We start from the raw sequence: 16,060 nt of genomic DNA, 5'->3' as shown, positions 1-16,060 counted from the left end.
TGAATTAAAAAATAACTACCCTAATTTATCTAAAGAACAAATCAGATATTGAAGAGTATTTATGTCAAAGTGCAAAAAAATAATTTGATTTCCATGTTAACACATAAGGAAATAAATAAAGTAATGCTTATAAAAGTATCTCTCTATATATTATATTAATTTGCTTTAGCGTAGTGTATTTTTTAAACCAAATAAACCCAACAAACTGGAAAATACCATGCATGAATGTTGTATAAAAAAATTCTTAAATGACCAGTGCAGAGATTAATAATAGCTGTTTACCTTAGAAGTTGCTTCACATAACATTTGCAAAATGTCCAAGGAAAACAAGGCAATGTTCCATAACATGCCACAATTTTTATTGCAAAGTGGTCATTTTTGTGAGAGTGGGGAGTTTAATCTCAAAAACAATGTTCCATTTAAGGCTTTTTTATACAGAAATTGCCATCATGACTGATAAAATAACTTAAGTGTTGCAAGACTTACATGGTAAACAAAATTTCTACCTACACTTATTCAGTAGTGTACACTCAATGGAAAACAAAAAGGCATTAATAACAGCTACTTCTTTTACGAAGATATGCAGGGAACAGGAATGAATACTGACTTACTAGGAAAAGTTGATGACACTGTTAACACAACTTAATTGGCATTTCTTTTGAGGGTGGGGAGTTAAACTCAATACAAAAAAGTGCTTTCGATGCATAATGTTATATCCGTGCTGCCATGTCACAAAAATAGGTTTGCCAAGGCAGGTGAGGTGTATGAATGCTGGAGCCTCACAGAACTGCAATCAAATGCAACTATAAAAAATAGTGAATAAAGTTTAACATCTGACCAGTGGATAATACTTTTGAGGCATTCAATTAGCTTACCCTTTGCAGTATTCTAAGTTATTCACATTGACAATCACATTCAATGTAGTGTTTGCTTCAAGGGAGGCATATAACCAGTTGTTTTGCCCAAAATATAATGGGAAGGCATTCCTTGGGTTCTACATCAAAGTAACAGCGTTAAACAGTCTAATGGCAATCACTGATAGGCTGCTTGCATGAATGATATTTTCTTCATTCTTTTTGTTGGAAGGACCCAGTGGGAAGAGGAAAAACAACAACAAAAACAAAAACCTAATACTATTCAAATTGACAGCTGGAGAAATGGAAGCTCCTTACTATCCATATGGCACTTGACTGTCATTTTATAGGGGTTTTCCTTCAAGTGAAACTACTACGTTGCCTCCCAATTTCTCTCCAAGTGTTGAACTGTCCTTTATGTCATCCAAGCATTTACTTGCCACTCATGTTTAATACCTGTACATTTCTTTTTAATGATCTCTTTAGAACTAGCATAAATCATCTTGCTTTTTAAAGGTGTACTTTCAGGAGCCCAGAATATAAATACTAGGTCTTCTTTCTTAGACTCTTTTGTTTGTGGCATCGTACAAAGCATATCAGCAATCATTCAGAGGTAGCAACTTCACAAAAGATGTGTAGAGGTCCTCTACAGTATCACCAATGTCACCCACCAAGATCTGCTTTGCTTCCTCTACAATTATTTGTCTTTTGTCATCGCTTAGACAGAAGAGAGCAGCTTTCTTTCTTTTTTTGATCATTTCTTGTGTAGAAGATTTCCTTTCATGTCATTAAAAATGTTGATGACTTCATCATTCACTGTAACTTCAGAAGCCATAGTGCTGGGCTGGGACTCCTGCTCTGTGGCACTGGGAGGAGGAGGGGGGTCTGGTGGCAGTGAGTTGGATGTTATCTTTAGGAGGGAACACTCAGGGGATTTAACCCACATGACCAGTGATATGCTGGGGGAGGATAGGTTACCCTGGGGACAAGGTTCTTGTTTTCCCAGTTTTGCCCCTTGCTTGGCATCTGGGGCTTACCGACATGGTGAGTCTCTATACACAGGTTTCTATGTACATCTAACACTACTTTTGTCCCACCCTATATTTTGCCATTGCAAGGGAGCCTTGGAACGATAGAAGCAGACTATGCTTTCAGAAACACCTTAGTTTTCCATTTTTTTCTTCAGTCTTGGGAATTATGGATGATAAAGATTAGATGGGCTTCACCTGCTTCTAGAGCTACATTTCTGCTTTCACAGAGATTTGTAAAATAAGAGTTGCTCTCAAAATTTGTGTTGAAACTGAAGTTACCTCATAGGTTGACCTACCTGTCTAACTACATAATCTTTAATTTGCTTTTTTCCCTCTGAGTGTATAGTTTTATTTTAGCTTACAGAGGGGCTCAAAATAAAAAAATCCTATCAGGCTGTGACAATTAGTTTCCAATTTGGCGACATTTCTGATTAAAAGTTATTGAATCCTTTAAAATATATTATCAGGTTTCAGCTGGGACAAACAGTAAATATTTATGACATTATTAAATAATTCAATAGACTCAAGAAGGCACAAAGACCTTCCAGATTTTCCCCCCTCTGATTAGCAAAAGAACTGACAGCCATGTTCATGTCTCAGTTTCTCAATGAGACACAATGTCTATTTCTATAGTATAATCAGGTAAACGAGATGCAATCAATTAAAGTTGACATAACTTTTTTTAAAAACATAGATTGTTTAATCATTCCAGTATTCATAATCTTATCAATCCTTACATTTCCATATTCTTTTAATCTAATTGTAGCCTGAGTTAGAACTTCAGTGATGGATTTTGTTTGATATCACAGTTCAGGAATTCCCATATCAAGGAGTTCTGAAATTTTTTTTCTATCTCCTGACCATTTTACCCAGTCTTGAGTAAAAAGGCTTTGGGTCCTCAGTGAGGAGTCAAGTCAAGGGACCCTGGCCCTGTTATCAGTCTTTAATTTGATTTAACCAGCCTGTTTCTTCAAGTGATTGCTGGTTAGGCTTCACATTGTAATTGCTTCCTTCCAGTGTTTTAAATTCATCCACATTGGAGTAAATGAGGCAGATTTATTTGTGACCCTTTAGTTTTGGGGGACAAATGAGGAATCACCTTGGCCCATACAATCTTTGGTAGTGCTGTACTAAACCTTTGTTTTAACCTCCTTAATGTCCATTTTATTTAGCCCTTTTTTTTTCTAATTGGCAAATTATGCATAATAGCCATTGTAATTTTAAATTATAATTTCTTTGAACACTGGCAGCAGTTGCTAAATGCATTTTAGCCCACATTTATTTATTTATTTATTTATTTATTTCTTTATTTATTTATTTATATTTCTTTCTTTCTGATCAATCTTCCACTTTTAATCAGAAGTCTATGCATACAGTGCAGGGTGGTTTTATACATTATCATGTGAGGAGTGGGATGTACCAAAAAAGAGCCAGCTGCTTACTTTAAAGATTTCATTTTGGTGACTGGGGCGATGGGGTGTGGGGTGACGATGAACTAGGGAGTGGAGCACCCAGAGATTTGTGGGGAGAAATGTTAAAGATCTAATAGGAAGGAACAAAGGCAGGCTTCTCGCTCAGCTGCAGCAGAATAGAGACAGTAACATAGAGGGCACAAAGATTCTGTGCCCCAGGGTCACAGCCCATATTTTGGAGTTTCCAACCTGAATAACTAAGCTGAGCTCTTAGGACACAAAAGTTTTACGTTGTCCTTAAGTAAGATTTCACCATTCTTTTTCTTTCATATTTCTTCTTAAGTGCAGGACAATTATATTTCCAATGTCCTGACTTTTACAATATCTGCAAATGTCTAAAGGTAAATAGGAAGGAGTCTGAAAGGACTTTGATTTTTGTTCTAATTTCTGTCCATCTGATTAGGAGAATCATTTTAAATTTTTTTATATTTATTGGGGTGACATTGGTAAATATGAACATAAAGGTTTCAGATGTGGGTTTCTATGTTACAAGATCTCTATATTGCTTTGTGTGACCACCACCCAAAGTCATGTCTTCTTTTGTCACTGTATATTAAGACCCCCTTCACCCACACCCCCTTCTTTAAAAGTTTGTGAATTCTTAGAGGAGAGAGATGGGAGGTGTTGTTCATCTCAAATTTAGGTCTTTGATCCATTTTGAGTTAATTTTTGTACACAGGAACAAACTAACCCAGCTTCATTCTTTTGCATGTGGCTTTCCAGTTTTCCCAGTACCATTTATTGAAGAAACTATCTTTACTCCATTGTGTGTTTCTGGCTCCTTTGAAAATTATCTGCCCATATACATGTAGTTTTATATCTGGGCTCTCTATTCTGTTCCACTGATCTGTGTGTCTGTTTCTGTGCCAATACCATGCTGTTTTGCTTATCTTAGCTCTGTAGTATAATTTGAAGTCAGGTAGCATGATACCTCCAGCTTTGTTCTTTTTTCTCAGGATTGCTTTTGCTATTCGGGGTCTTTTGTGGTTCCATACAAATCTGATGATTTCTCATTGGGTCTCTTAGGCTGCCATTTCTATGACATCACCTCTCAGCTCTCAAGTCTCACTTTTATTTTTTCATCAAACCCTTTAAAGTTAAAAACTTTCAACAAATAAAATAAAAATATTTTGCTCTAAGATCTGGTATATGACAAGGATGCCCCGCTCACCACTTATACTCAACATAATACTGGAGGGGGGGGGGGAAGGTATCCAAATTGAAGAGGAAGAAGTAAAATGATATCTCTGTTCTGATATCTTCTTTTTAAAAAAATCTTTATTGGTGAAAGTATTACAGACGTCTTCTTTTTTCCCCATTGACCCCTTTCCACCCCACATCTGCCCCCCCCCAGACCTTCACTACAAAATTGTCTGTGTCCATGGGTTATGCATATGCATATAAGTTCTTTGGTTCATTTCTTCCCATCCCCACTTCCCTCCTGAGATTCCATTCCCTCCTCTACTCCCAAAAATTCAAGAGGAAGGATGATTTCCAAGCTTGTTTTATGAGGCAAGCATTATCCAAATTCCACAACCAGCAATAGATTAATAAGATTATTCATGACCAAGTGGGATTTATCCCAGGGATGCAAAGATGGTAAAATGTTAAAAAATCAATAAATGTGATACATCATATAAACAAATTGAAGGAAAAAAATCATATGATAATATCAATAGTTGCAGGAAAAGTATTTGACAAAATTCAGCACCCATTTTTGATTAAAACTCTCAGCAAAGTAGGAATAGAGGGAACATACCTCAACACAATAAAAGCCATGTATGACAAACCTACAGCCAACATCATACTCAATAGTAAAAAATTAAAAGCCTTTCCCTTAACAACAGGAAAAAGACAGGTTTGTCCACTTTCACCACTCTTATTCAGCATAGCACTGGAAGTCCTAGCCACAGTGATCAGACAAGAAGAAAAAATAAAAGGAATCCAAATTGGAAAGGAGGAAGTGAAACTGTCATTATTCACAGATGGTGTGATATTGTACATAGAAAACCCTAAAGATTACACCCAAAGACTACTAGATTTAATAGTTGAATTTGGCAAAGTAGCAGGATACAAAATTAACACCCAGAAATTGATGGCATTTTTATATGCCAATAATAAACTCTCAGAACTAGAAACCAAAAAAAAAAAAAAAAAAAAAAAATTCCAATTTACCATTGCAACAAAGAAATAAGATACCTAGGAATAAACTTAACCAAGGAGGTAAAAGACCTGTATTCAGAAAAATACAGGACATCTAAAATAGAAATACAGGAAGTTACAAACAAATGAAAGAATGAATATACTGTGTTGATGGATTGGAAGAATTAACATCATCAAAATGTCCATACTGCCCAAAGGAATCTATAGATTGAATTCAATTCCTATTAAAATACCAACAACATATTTCACAGATCTAGAACAGGTACTCCAAAGGTGTATATGGAAGCAAAATACCTTGTATAGCTGGAACAATCTTGAGAAAGGAGAACAAAGTAGGAGGGATCACAATACCTAATATCAAATTATACTACAAAGCCATTTTAATATAAGCAGACTGGTAGTGGCACAAGAACGGAAATATAGATCAATGGAACAGAACAGAGTACCCGGAAACTGACCCAAGGCAGTATGCTCAATTAATATTTGACAAAGGAGGCAAGAGCATACAATGGAGTAAAGACAGTCTCTTCAATAAATGGTGTTGGGGAAATTGGGCAGGTACATGCAAAAAAATGAAACTAGACCACCAACTTACACCATACACAAGAATAACCTCAAAGTGGATAAAAAACTTAAATGTAAGACTGAAACCATAAAAATCCTAGAAGAAATCATAAGCAGCAAAATTTCAGACATCTCTTGTAACAATATGTTTGCCAATACATCTCCTAGGGCAAAGGAAATAAAGGAGAAAAACAAATAGGACTACATCAAAATAAAAAGCTTCTGCATAGCAAGAGAAACCATCAACAAAATGAAAAGGGAGCACAGTGTATGGGAGAACGTATTTGCCAATGATACATCTGCTAAGCTGGTAATTTCCACAATATATAAAGAGGTCATACAACTTTACAAAGGGAAGACAATTCAATTCAACAATGGGCTAAGGACCTAAATAGACACTTCTCCAAAGAGGACATACAGATGGCCAAGAAACATGAAAAAATGCTCAATGTCACTAACCTTCAGAGAGATACAAATTAAAATTACAATGAGGTATCACCTCAAACTTGTCAGAATGGCTACCATCAATAAGTCAACAAACAACAAGTGCTGGTGGAGAAAAGTGAACCCTATTACACTGCTGGTGGGAATACAGACTGGTGCAGCCACAATGGAAAACAGTATGGAGTTTACTCAAAAAATTTAAAATGGAACTGCCTTTTGACCGAGTGATCCCACTTCTGGGAGTACGTCTTAAGAATCCAGAAACACCAATCAGAAAAAAATGTATGCACCTTTTTGTTCATAGCAGCCTCTCAATAACTAAGATCTGGAAACAGCTCAAGTGCCCATTAATAGATGAGTGGATAAAAAAACTGTGCTACATTTACCCAGTGGAATACTATGCAGATGTAAAAAAGAAGGACCTCTTACCTTTTGAGACAGTATATATGCACCTGGAGATTATTATCCTAAGTGAAATCTAATGAACAGATGACATTATCTTATATCTATAAAAACCTAAATACTTTAGCCCAGCTGGCATGGCTCAGTGGTTGAGCATTGACCTATCATTCGGGAGATCATGGTTTGATTCCTTGTCAAGACACATGCCCATTTTCCAGCTCAATTGCCAGCAGGGGGTGTGCAGGAGGCAGCCAATCAATGACTCTCATCATTGACTTTTTATCACTCTCGCCCCTTTCCTCTCTCTGAAATCAATAAAACCATATTTTAAAAAACAAAAGACTCTACAAATACCATTTTTAATGGAATTTATTGGGGTTACATTGGTTAATAAAATTATATAGGTTTCAAGTGTACAGTTCTATAATATATCATTTGTGTATTGTGTGTTCAGCATCCTAAGTATATTCTCTTTCAACACCATTTACCCCATTTACCCTTTTCTACCTGCCCTGAACCCCCTTCCCTCTGGTAATCATCATACTGGTGTCTGTGTCTATAAGCTTTTTTTGTTTCTTTGTTTAATACATTCACCTATTTCACCCTGTCCCCCAGGGCCTGCCCCACAAATATCTTTTAAAACTAATTAACAGTCCTAGCCGGTTTTTCTCAGTGGTTGGAGCATCGGCCTGTGGACTGAAGCATCATGGTTCGATTCCGGCCAAGGCCATGTACCTGGGTTGCAGGCTTGACCCCTGGTCCTGATGTTTGCATGCAGGAATCAACCAATCAGTGTGTCTCTCTCACATTGATGTTTCTCTCTCTCTCTCTTTCTCCCCCTCCCTCCCTTCCTCTTCCACTCTCTCAAAAACAATGGAAAAAATATCCTCGGGTGAGGATTAAAAAACCAAAAGATTTTGAAAAAACTGATTAACAAATTTAGTAAGGTTTGAGGCTACAAATTTATTCTAAAAAATCCCTTGTGCTTCTATACGCAAACAATGAAATATCTATAAATGAAATAAGAAAACAATCCCACTTTTAATAGCATAAAAAAGAATAAAATACTTGGACATGATTTTAACCAAGGATTTAAAACACTTCTATACTGAAAACTATAAAACAGAGATGAAGGAAATTAAAGCAGACACTAATAAATGGAAAAACATCACATTTTTATGGATTGAAATAATGAGTCTTAAAATGTCCACATTATCCAAAGTTATCTACATTTTTAATGCAGTCCTCATCAAATCCCAATGACATTTTTTATAGAAACTGGAAAAATTCTAAAATTCATTTGGAACTATAAAAAAACATAAAGAGCCAAAGCAATTTTGAGCAAGGACAAATCTGATTGCATCACACTTCCTGAGTTCAAAATAAATTGCAAAACTACAATAATCAACACATTATGTTACTGGCATAAAAAACAGACATGTATATCAATGAAATAAAATGAAAAGCTCATAAATAAATACATGCAACTGTTTTCAACTGATCTTTCACAAGGCTGCCAAGAACACAGAGTGGAGAACAGATTGTTTCTTCAATTAATGACACTAGGGAAATAAGATATTCACATGGAAAATAATTAAACCGCACCCTTATCTTACATCATAAAACTCCACACATGATAAAGACTTAAACATAAGACTTAAAGCCATAGAACTCTTAGTAGAAAACATAAGGGAAAAATTCATGGCATTGACCTTGGCAGTGATTTCTTTATAATGACACCAGCATCACAGGCAAGAAAAACAAATATAGACAAGAGGCACTAGATCAAACTCATGCATCTGCACAGCAAAGCATCCAATCAAGCTGAAAATGCAAACAATGGAATGGGAAAATATATTTTGAAACCATAAATTTGATGAAGGGTTAATGTCTAAAACATATAGGGAACACCAACTCAGTAGCAAAACAGACCCAAAAAAATCTGATTAAAAAATAAGCAAAGAATTGAAATTACTAATTTTCCAAAGAAGACAAATATTCAATAGGTATATGGAAAGGTATTCAACATTAGTAATCATCAGGTAATCCAAATGAAAACCACAATAAGATATTATCGCACATCAGTTACCGTGGCTTTTATCAAATAATATAAAAGATAATGAGTAGCCCTTGCCTGTTTTCTCAATGGTTAGAGCATCGGCCTGCAGACTGAAGGGTTCCCAGGTTGGATTCTTGTCAAGGGTACATAACTGGGTTGCAGACTGGATCACCAGCCCTGGTCAGGGGTGTGTGGGAGGCAACCGATCGATGTGTCTCCCTCACATTGATGTTTTTTCTCTCTCTATCTCTCCCACTCTCTCTGAAAAGCAATGGAACAATATTCTTGGGTGTGGTTAAAAAAAAGATAACAGGTAATGGTGGAACTATGGAGAAAAGGGAATCCTTGTACACTGTTGTTGGGAATGTAAACTGGTGTGGTGACTAAGGAAAATACTGTACAGGGTTCTCAAATTATAAAAAAAACTACCATATGATCCAGCAGTTCTACTTCTCGGTATGTAACTAAAGTAACTGAATTCAAGATTTTGAACAGATGCCTGCACTCCTGTGTTCATTGCAGGATTATTGACAATACTTAAGACACAGAAGCAACCTAAGTAAAATAAGCTAAACACAGATGGACAAATACTACATGACATCACTTACATGAGGAGTCTAAACTAGTCAGACTCATAGAAGCAGAGAGTAGAATAGTGGTTGCCAGGGTCTTGAGGGGACATAAAAATGGGAAGATATTGGTCGAAGGGTACAAAGTTTTAGTTATGCAGGACAAATAATTCTTATATATCTACTGTACATCCTAATGCCAAGGGATAATAGTATTGTGTTCTTAAAAATTTGCTAAGTGGTAGGTATTCAATGATGTGTTTTTATAGTAGTGATATTAGTAGTAGTAGTGATAGTAAGTAAAGACAATAAGACAAAACTTTTGGAGGTGGTGGATGTTTTTTATGACATAGATTGTGGTGATTTCAGAGATCTATCTCCAAACTCATGAAGTTGAATACATGAAATATTTACCACTATTTGTATCTCAGTCATACCTTAATAAAGGGGAAAAGAAAGAAAGAAAAGAAAGGAAAGGAAAGAAGGAAGAGAGCAAAGAAAACAAATGATAGAGCATGAAAGAGAAAATTTGTTACTAGCACAGTTTCACTTTAAGAAGTGCTAAAATAGGTACTTTAGACAGAAGGAAAATGATACACGTTGAAATGCAGATGCTCAGAATAAAATGAAGATTTTTGAAAGTTATTAGTATTTGAGTCATTGGAAAACACAATTTTTTTCTATTTGCTAATTACCTTTAATTTTTTTGTTGTCATTCAACTAATTATAGCAAAAATTTTAATATTCACTTGTAGGATGTATCTATTTATAAGTAATAAATATTACAATTGTAACATTATTCAAGAGGGATGACATGCATATAAACCTATGTAGTAGTCACAGGGTTTCCATTTGTAATACTAAATGGTATAATATTAGTCAAACCTCAGTTTTTGAACATCCCTCATCTTGAACTATTCAGTTTTGACCAAGTTGTTCAAGGAAAAAATGTCTCAGTTGTTGACCAAAACTTCAGTTTTCAACGTGAAAACCCTTTCGTGCTGATATCTCAGCATGACAAAAAAGCATCTTTCAGGCAACAAAGGAGAGAATTCTTTTGTTGCTGGCAAAACCAAGGATTAGCACAATTTTAAAACATAAAGAGGCCATCAAGAGTGCTAATGTTGCTAAGGGTGTGCAAGTGCTCACAAAACAATCACAGGCAGTTGAAGAGGTAGAAAAACTGTTGTTGATTTGGATAAATGAAAAGCACTTAGCTGGTGATAGCATTTCGGAGGCAGTGACATGAAAAATTTGTTTAAGGCTAGTGGGTGGTTCAATAAATTTCAGAAAAAAGGTGTTTATTTATAGATTAAGCAGCCCATTAAACATGTACTGTATATAAGAAAGGTTAAAATAAGGAATCATTTTTGGGTCTGGAACAGATTAATTTGATTTACATTATTTCTAATGGGAAAAAATGATTCAGTTTTTAAACAAATCCCTTCTTGAACAGACTTCTGGAGCAAATTAAGTTCAAGAATTGAGGTTTCACTGTAACTGTAAGTAGGTTGTAAAATGTATAGAATATATATTGTAATCTATAAAGAAACTTTAAGATATTTAAAATAAACAGCCCAAAAGTAAATTAAGAAATGCTAGAAAATATTCTAATCTAAGTAAAGAAAGGGGAGGAGAAACAGGGAAAGCAGGAGGCATGTAGAAAAAAATAATGATTATATGAAGACCCTGGCCAGCGTGGCTCAGTGGTTGAGCATCGACCTAGGATCCAGGAGATCAAGATTTGATTCCCAGTCAGGACACACACAGGGTTGCTGGCTCGATCCCCAGTAGGGGGCATGCAGGAGACAGCAGATCAATGATGATGCCCATCATTGATGTTTCTATCTCTCCCTCTCCCTTCCCCTTTCTGAAATAAATAAAGATATATTTTTTTAAAAAAAGATTGTGTGAACATATCCAGTCATATAAGTAACACTATTAAACATTAATGGGTAATAAATTTGTGTCCTTTAAACCCCTAATTTTGTGGTAATTTGTTAAAAGTAGCCGTAGGAAATTAATGCAGCTCATATTAATGAACAAATTTAAATCACTAATAAAATTTTCCCCACAAAGTCAAGTCAGGCCCAGGTCACTTCAATCTTGACTTATATCAAATATTTAAATAAGAAAGATCAACAAACTAAAATACTTCTGCACAGCAAAAGAAGCCATCCTCAAAATGCAAAGGGAACTCACTATGTAGGAAAACATAATTGCCAATGATGCATCTAATAAGGGGTTAATTTCCAAAATATATAAAGAACACGTACAACTCAACAAAAGGAAGACAAACCAATTTAAAAAATGAACAAAAGACCTGAATAGACCCTTCTCCAAAGAGGACATACACATGGCCAATGAAAATATAAAAAATGCTCAGTGTCACTAAACATCAGAGAGATGCAAATTAAAACCCCAGTGAGGTATCAACTGACACTTGCCAGAATAGCTATCACCAATAAATCAACAAACAAGTGCTGGTGAGGATGTGGAGAAAAGGGATCCCTACTACACTGCTGGTGGGAATGCAGACTGATGCAGCTACTATGGAAAACAGCATGGAGTTTCCTCAAAAACTTAAAAATGGGACTGCCATTTGACCCAGCAATTCCACTTCTGAGAATATATCTTAAGAATTCTGAAAAACCACAAAAAATTTATGCACCCCTATGTTCATAGCAGCACAATTTACAATAACTAAGATCTGGAAACAGCCCAAGTGCCCATCAGTAGATAAGTAGATAAAAAAGCTGTGGTACATTTACCTAATGGAATACTATGCAGCTGCAAAAAGAGACAGTATGTATGGAGCTGGAGATTATTATGTTAAGTGAAATAAACTAGTCAGAGAACGACAAATATCACACAATGTAACTTGTATGTGGAATCTGATGAACAAAATTGGTCCAGAGACATGGATGCATGGAAGAGACAGACAGATCTCAGAGGAAAAGAGGGAGGTGGGGGCAGGAAGAGATTAACCAAAGAATTTATATTCATATATGCATAGCCCATTGAAACAGACAGTAGTGTGGTGAAGGCTTGGGGTGGGTCAGTATCTAGGTCAAGGGGGCAAAATGGAGAATATGGGGGACATCTGTTATATTCTCAACAATAAAAATATATTTCAAAATATATTATTGGAGAAACAAGATTGCAGCTTAGGTAACACCTGTACCCGCTGCCTCCCACAACCACACCAAAATTACAACTAAAATACAGAACAACCATCACTCAGAGCCTCCTGAAATCTAGCTGAACAATAGCCCTAAAACCAGAGAACTGAAAAAGCATCGAGACCAGTAGGAGGGGCAGAGATGCGGGCAGATCAGGGCTCAGTCTCGAAGATGTGACTATGGGCCTACACCTGGTCGCTGGTTTAAACCCGGGAGGGATATCTCTGTGGTGGAGGTTTCCCAGTGGGGTGGGGTTCCCAGCCCCTTATCAGGATTCCCAACGCAGGGCTCCAGGGCCAGGAAGAGAAGTCCCCACAACTTTGGGCTGTGAAACCCAGTGGGGACTGTTACTGAAGAATGTGGAGGCTGCAACAGTCCCAGGAAGCTCCTCTTAAAGGGCCTGAGCATGGACTCAGAAGTGTTCCCTCTGAGCTTCAGTGCCAGGCAGCAGCTTGAAAGGAACCTGGGACAATTGGGGAGGAACTGAAATTGTGGTGAGAGTCAAGGGGCAGCTTTCTCCCAGGCAGAAGAGCTGGCAGAGGCCATTGCTTCTTTGGTGAGCCCTCTCTGCACAGAGCTGGCAAGCAGGTGCCATATTTGAATCTCCAACACCTGACTCACACCTTTGGCCCCACCCTGGTGATTCCTGGAGACCCTGTCCCTCTCTACCTGCAAGCTCATCTAAGCCATTTCCAGTGGCTTTTCTGTGCAAGTGGGCTCTCAAGACTTATGCTTAGGACTTGCCTAAAATCTCTCAAACAAGGAGCAGTGTGCCCTATATAGCTTGATAAATGGCCCCAAGCCTGGCACTAGTAGCAGCCTGCATTGGTTCACAGCTTGGCCTCTCCTGGATAATGCCAAGCCCAGCACAAGTAGCAGACAACTACAGTTTTCTGTGTAGCTCATCCTGAGTGGCCCTGGGCAAAGCACTGGCAGACGCTGACTTTGCACCTCCTGGGAGGCTCCAGAGGCAGTGCACCTGGTGGTCAGACTTGACCACGCTGGATTACAACTCTAGCACATCCATGAGTGACACACTCAAGGGGTGCACTTGGTGAACACTAAAGCTCCACTGAAGTAAATCCTGCTCCATAGGGGTGTCTCCCACACAGCAACTCTTTGGCTGTAGTTGGAGCTGGTTCTCACAGCTGAATGGTGGGGGTACCAATTCCTCCCAATGATACCAACAACAACCAAGGCTCAACTACAACAGGACAGTGCACACAGCTCACACAGGGGAGCACCTAGAAGGCCCAGCTCAGCTGACTGGGGAGCCTAGGCCACTAGACCCTACAGACACCTACTACACAAAACCACTCTACAAATTCCAGGAGACATAGCAGCTCAACCTAATACATAGAAACAAACACCTGGAAGCAGCCAAAATATGGAGGCAAAGAAACATGTCATAAAGGAAAGGACAGAAAAAATCTCTAGAAGAGGAACTAAATGAAATAGATCCAAGCAAGCTAACAGATACAGAATTCAGAATTTTGTTTATAAGGATGCTCAAGCATATTATTATGAAAACAACTGAGAAAATCGATAACATAATAAAGTACCAATTTGAAATGAAGTCTACACCAATTGAAATGAAGAATAATTTACAGGGAATTAACAGTAGAGTACAGGATGCTGAGAATCAAATCAGCAATTTGAAACATGAGGAAACAGAAAACACCCAAACAGAAGAGCAAAAAGAAAAAAGAATTCAGAAATAGGAAGATAGTATAAGGAGCCTCTGGGACAACTTCAAGAGGCCCAACATTCATATCATTGGGGTGCCAGAAGGAGAAGAAAGAGAGCAAGAAATTAAAAACTTATTTGAAAAAATAATGACAGAAAACTTCCCTTACCTGGGGAAAGAAACAGACTTACTAGTCCAGGAAGCACAGAGGGTCCCAAAAAAGAGGAACCTAAAGAGGCCCATAGCAAGACACATCATAATTAAAATGCAAAAGGTTAAAGACAATGAGAGTATCTTAAAAGCAGCAAGAGAAAAGCAGTTAGTTATGTACAAGGGAGCACCCATATGACTGTCAGCTGATTTCTCAACAAGAAACTTTGCAGGCCAGAAGGGAGTGGCAAGAAATATTCAAAGTGATGAAAAACATAAAACTACAACCAAGATTGCTTCACCCAGCAAAGCTATCATTTAGAACTGAAGGTCAGATAGAGAGCTTCACAGATAAGAAAAAGCTAAAGGAGTTTGTCACCACCAGACCAGCACTTCAGGAAATGTTGAAGGGTCTTCTTTAAGAAGGAGCTAATGAACAAAAGAATTTGATGAACTAAATAGATCCAGAGACATTGATGCATGCAACAGACCATCATATATCAGAGGAAAGTGGGAAGGAGGTTGGAGGGTGGGAAGAGATTAACCAAAGAAGTTATATGCATATATGCATAACCCATGGACACAGTCAATAATGGGGTGAATGCCTGGGGAGGGGGTGGGAGCGAAGTGGAGGGTGTCAATGGGGGTGAAAAAATGGGACACCTGTAATACTTTCAACAATAACGATAAATTAAAAATAAATTTAAAAAATATCTTATTATATCACACATTTAAAAAAGAAATATTGACAATTTTACACAAGGCATTAGAAAATAGAGGAGATGAGAACTGTTACCAACCCATTTCATGAGGTGTGTTAATGAGGTATGGTGACTCTGATATTAAAATCAAGGAAATATATCATACAAGATTGTAGAACTACAAACCAATATCCATGATGAACAGATGTAAAATCCTCTTAACAAAAATTTAGGAAATTGTATGTAATAATATATAAAAAGCATAATTCTTCATGATCAAGTGGAATTTATGGCAAGAATTAAAGTTTAGTTTAACATTTGGTAATTAATTGATGTTATTTACTGTTTCAGAGAAAGGAAAATCATATAGCATTGTTTAAGTAGACACATAATGGCATTTGAAAAGGTTAAGTATATATTAATAATGAAAAATAACTTTTAAGAAACTAGTAAGAGTAGAACTTCCCCAACCAGAGAAAGAACATTTATGAAAAAATACAACTCAACCATATTCATGAGAGTGGCTCGATGCTATTTACCTTGGTTTGGGACAAGGTAAAGATGTCTGCTTTAACTGCATCTCTTCAGTTTTGAAACTGATACACTAGCCAGTGCAATAAGGCAAGAAAAAAGTCATAAAGAATGTACAATAAGTAAAGCCATGCCCCACTGGGTATGGCTTAGCAGTTGAGCATTGACCTAGGATCCAGGAGATCGAGGTTCGATTCCTGGTCAGGGCACATGCCCGGGTTTCAGGCCTGATCCCCAGTCGGGGGTGTGCA

At 37.1% G+C, this 16,060-nt stretch overlaps 1 protein-coding gene and 1 pseudogene across 4 annotated transcripts in view; one reads left to right on the top strand and one right to left on the bottom strand.

Annotated features, from left to right (window-relative positions):
- LOC148090493 (uncharacterized) overlaps positions 1–16,060 on the top strand; it is a 184,296-nt gene that overhangs the window by 96,291 nt on the left and 71,945 nt on the right. The gene's annotated exons all lie outside the window — the stretch shown is intronic.
- Positions 1,148–1,689, bottom strand: LOC107542905 (cofilin-2-like; annotated as a pseudogene).

The sequence above is a fragment of the Miniopterus natalensis genome, chromosome X (genome assembly GCF_054644295.1).
Source record: "Miniopterus natalensis isolate mMinNat1 chromosome X, mMinNat1.hap1, whole genome shotgun sequence".
NCBI lineage: Eukaryota > Metazoa > Chordata > Mammalia > Chiroptera > Miniopteridae > Miniopterus > Miniopterus natalensis.
Note: the sequence above shows the minus strand (reverse complement) of the source record. Positions and strands in the feature narration are given on the sequence as shown.